This window comes from Aotus nancymaae, unplaced genomic scaffold (assembly GCF_030222135.1).
Source record: "Aotus nancymaae isolate 86718 unplaced genomic scaffold, 86718_ANA_hifiasm-v0.15.2.pri h1tg000016l, whole genome shotgun sequence".
NCBI lineage: Eukaryota > Metazoa > Chordata > Mammalia > Primates > Aotidae > Aotus > Aotus nancymaae.
The window spans coordinates 74,932,056-74,937,009 of NW_026988428.1; the positions used below are offsets into that span (position 1 = coordinate 74,932,056).

General features: G+C 43.6%; 1 pseudogene; it reads left to right on the forward strand.

Annotated features, from left to right (window-relative positions):
* Positions 1-934: 934 nt before the first annotated feature.
* LOC110568515 (metallothionein-1X-like) lies at positions 935-1,121 on the forward strand (annotated as a pseudogene).
* Positions 1,122-4,954: the final 3,833 nt, after the last annotated feature.

Here is a 4,954-nt window from a genome sequence, read left to right on the forward strand (position 1 = left end):
CCTCCTACTGGGACTAGCTTATTTATTTTTAATTTGTTTGTTTGTTTGTTTGTTTGTTTGTTTGTTTTTGAGATGGAGTCTAGCTCTGTCATCCAGCCTGGGGTGCAGTGGTGTGATCTCAGTTCACTGCAACCTCCGCCTCCCCAGTTCAAGCCATTCTCCTGCCTCGGCCTCCTGAGTAGCTGGGATTACAGGCATGCACCACCACATTCAGCTAATTTTTGTGTTTTTAGTAGAGACAGGGTTTCACCATCTTGGCCAGACTGGTCTCAAACTCCTGGCCTCAAGTGAGCCTTCTGCCTCAGCCTCCCAAAGTGCTGTGATTACAGGCGTGAGTCACCACACCCGGCCTACTTAGATTAGTTTACAAATTAACATTACACGAAATAGGTGAAAGGATTAAAAATGTGCATCCAGACAAAGGAACAGAGGAGTGTGTGTCACACTGCAAAGAGGCTGTTTATTCCAGGACCTGCGTGCACACCAGAGTCAGCCATCCTAGGAGATTACACACACTCTGCAGACACTGATGATAAGGGTCTGGGAGCAACACATTTGGTTACTTTATGTCAGAGGCAGAGGCGAAACAAGTTGTACTTTCTTCTAATAACAAACTCCAGAGTGCTCACGTGGGAGTCTGACAGCCCAACGAATACAAATGACAAGGAAGCAATTTTGGGAATGTAATACAGGAGAACTGGCTAGGTTTAAAATGTATTGCTCAAGAGTCATGCAATTTTTGACTTGTGAGAAATTTAAAGACCCTATCTCATCTAAAGGTCGCAAACGGCAGCCTTCAGGCCAAATGTGTTGTGTTTTGTTTGGTCCATAATTTGAATCAGTTGTCTGCATTTAAGCAGTTCAACGTCTCCTCCAAGTCCCAGTGAGTTCGCGTGCAGCCATGTCCCAACTCGAGCCGCCTCTTCAGCTCGCCATGGATCCCAACTGCTCCTGCGCCCCAGTGACTCCTGCGCCTGCGCACCGGCTCCTGAAACAGCAAAGAGTGCAAATGCACCTCCTGCAAGAAAAGCTGCTGCTCCTGCTGCCCTGTGGGCTGTACCAAGTGTGCCCAGGGCTGCATCTGCAAGGGGGTGTCGGACAAGTACAGCTGCTGTGCCTGATGCCTGTTCCCAGATGTAAAGAACGATCCCTGTGCCCAGATGTAAATAACGCAACCTCTATAAACCTGGGTTGTTTTTTTTTTTTTTACAACTCTGACCCGTTTGCTACATTCCTTTTTCTATGAAATAATGTGAATGATAATAAAACAGCTTTGACTTGGGGGGGAAAAAAACAAGAACAGTTCACATTTTGTAAAAGTCCAGATTCCTGATTACTGCTGGGCAACTGGAAGATCTGTGGATCCTACACAGCCAGCATTTCTCCGTGGCAGTACGAAAAACTGAGTAGTGATGTGCCCTTTGCACGGACAGTCCCCAGTTTCCCACAATCCCTGCCTGGCCTCTTCTAATTCATTTACATAATCTGTCTGGACTCTGTTGGAAGCTTTTGAGTTTAAAGCCCTTGCTAAACCAACCTGTTCATTTTTCTAGATAAGAAAGTGAGGTCCCAAGAAGCCAAGTGACTCGCCCAGCCATACTACTTTTTCTAATACAACGGGTATGTTCGTGTCCTTTCCATACATTCCTTTTGCCATCCCATGCTTTCTCACTTAAATGGTGAGGTTTATTTAGCAAAGGAAAAGAGATTTGGAAAGGAAACATAAGTGGTGAGGTTAAAGTCTGAAGAAACTATGTTGAAAGCAGGAAAAGATAAAGGTGACGTTAATAAGAGGGTAATTTAGAGGCTCACTAACTGGAACTCAAGAGACTTCAATAGGAAATTGTTAATGGAGGAAGTGGAAGGAAGAGAGAGGTTACGTGTGTAATAAGAACAAATGAGAGAAGCACGGGCTAAGGGAAGATGAAGAGAGAGGGTAAAACAGACACTGAATTGATCTGCTCCCATACAGAGAAAAAGCAGCAGTTGACAGAAAGGACACTGGAAAAATAAATTTCACAGTAAAAACTGAACAGAGAAAAAATGAGAAATTATAGGCTGGGCACAGTGGCTCACGCCTGTAATCCCAGCACTTTGGGAGGCTGAGGTGGGCAAATCACAAGGTCAGGATGTCGAGACCACCCTGGCCAACATGATGAAACCCCATCTCTACTAAAAATACAAAAAATTAGCTGGGCAGGGTGGCAGGCACCTGTAATCCCAGCTACTTAGGAGGCTGAGGCAGGAGAAGTGCTTGAACCCAGGAGGCAGAGTTTGCAATGAGCCGAGATCACCACGCCACTGCACTCCAGCCTGGTGATAGAGACTCCACCTAAAAAAAAAAATTTTTTTTAATTAGAAATTATAAAAAATGTCTTGTTTAGATTTATTTATTTGAGGAAAAAAAGACATGAAGAAAAGAAGAGGCAGCTTCTCAAGGTTGCCTGAGATATTATTAACAACAAAAAAATGTAAACAAAAAACAATTTCAAAGGAGAGCGTCACCAACAGAAGAGAATAATAATATAAAAATTGAAAAACAATTATCTGGGGAAGAAAAAGCTCCACAAGAAAAATAAAATAAAATAAAATTCTTCCTGAAATGAAGCATACTAAAATATGCAACCCCAAAATATGTCACTTTGGCACACAGGTTATTTGGAGCTAAAGGCAATAGAGAACCAGCAGACCAAGTAAAAGCTCTTTACCTCCCCCTAATCACCTAACATGAACTATAAAGTTCCCCTTTTGTACAGAAAATTTACATTTATAAAGGAAATTTCCATTTGTAAGGGAAGAGAGCTGCTCCTGGAAACAGTAGTTATCACCTGAGAGACACATCTGCATAACAACACAACCCTTATTTACTGTACATTTCATCCCCACACCTTCCCAGAACTTTCCTCCTTCCCTCAGCAGCCCAAAACTCCTTTCTCTCTGCTCAGCCCAAGATGGTACAGAAGCTTCAATCATCTGGCTGCCTCCTTGAGGCTCAGTTCTTTGTGAAACTTCCATGCAGAGGTATGTAATTTAAATGTTCTTCTCTTGTCTGTCTGTCTTTAGTCAGTTTAATCTCCAGGGCCCCTCATCGAACCTAGGAGAGAAGAGGGAAGTAGTCTTCCTCACCACGCGTTTTGACAGCCACTCAGCAAGGACACCTCACTTGCTCCGGAGGCTAAAGTTGAGATCCAGGATCTCTAACAAAGCCGGCAAAAGGCAAACGTTCTTACTAAAGTCAGCCGGCTGGATTTCTGTATCTGGAGTCCGGCTGAAGGAGGATGGCAGAAGTCTCTTGGTCTTTTCCTTTCTAAATTTGCATTAGCAAGAGAAAAATATTGGTAAAATTGGTTCTTCGGATGGCGACTTGTAAATGTGGTTTTGAGCACTCACTGGTTACTGATCTTTAGCTTCCTAAGAAGAGTCATTGTTTTCCTTTGTTTCTGTCTTTGTGTGATTTATTTTAACAAGGAGAAGAGTCATAGTTTTGGAGAGTTGTCAGAGTTATAGGCATAGGCCCTGTAAGCCTGTTTAAGCCAGCTTCACAGACTGATGAGTTTACAGTTTATGCTAGAGCAGCATCCATTTAGACAAACTTTGCTGTGGATAACCAATGGAAAAAAAACTGGATGAGGCCGGGCGCGGTGGCTCAAGCCTGTAATCCCAGCACTTTGGGAGGCCGAGGCGGGTGAATCACAAGGTCAAGAGATCGAGACCATCCTGGTCAACATGGTGAAACCCCGTCTCTACTAAAAATACAAAAAATTAGCTGGGCATGGTGGCGCGTGCCTGTAATCCCAGCTACTCAGGAGGCTGAGGCAGGAGAATTGCCTGAACCCAGGAGGCGGAGGTTGCGGTGAGCCGAGATCGCGCCATTGCACTCCAGCCTGGGTAACGAGAGCGAAACTCCGTCTCAAAAAAAAAAAAAAAAAAACTGGATGAGATTCTTCTTTTGTCTCATTTTGTTTTGAAGGTTTAGCTTTGTAACTACTATGGTCTCTTGTAACCAGTCTGGTTTCTGCCAGCTGAGAGGGCAAAGTTGTCATGCCTGCATTGGGTGGCTAGCCCGTAGGTTGGGAAACCAAAGCATGAAATGAACAAGCAGCATTTTGTTTGGCCAATCTTGTAGCTGTCAGGGGAGTTTGCCTTAATAAGGGGCCCCAGTCCATCAGGGGCCTTTATTGTCACTCTTTGTTGCCATGTTTGTGCTGGGAAATGTACCATCCCAGTATTACCTACCTGATATCACAGATTAGTGAGTCTGTTATTGAAGGCACCTCAATTTTATGGGAGACTGTACTTTCCTTATTGACAGTGACAAGGAATTTCTTTGCTTTTCAGGCTATCTTTGGGAGTAAGGAATGGGTACTTCCTCCGTTGAACCCTCTTTGGGGATGTCTCTTGTGTCTATGGTTAAGCCATAAAAAGGCTGATTGGTTTAGAGTCACATTGGACTAGGTATACCTTTGAAAACGTGGACTTTATATCCAAGAGGATTTTTTCTAAGAGAGCTTGCACCCTAAAACAAGTGTCCTACTGGTACCAACAGGAAAATCAGACTGCAGGAAAGGCAAATAAAAAATTAAGAACTATTTGGAAGCAAAATAGACAAAAATCTTAGAAGTCTTCTGTATTATTTCATTCTCACATTGCTATAAAGAAATATTCAAGACTGGGTAATTTATAAAGAAAAAAGATTTAATTGGCTCGTGGTTCTGCAGGCTGTACAGGAAGCATAGCTGTTTCTGCTTCCGGGGAGGCCTCTCAGGAAGCTTACAATTATGGCAGAAGGTGAAGGGGAGCAGGTAAGTCTTACATGGTCAGAGCAGGAGGAAGATAGGGTGGGGGAGATGTGTGCTACACACTTTTAAAACAACCAGATCTCATAACTCACTTGCTATCACAAGAACAGCGTGGAGGGGATGCTGCTAAACCATTTATGAGGTATCCCATCACT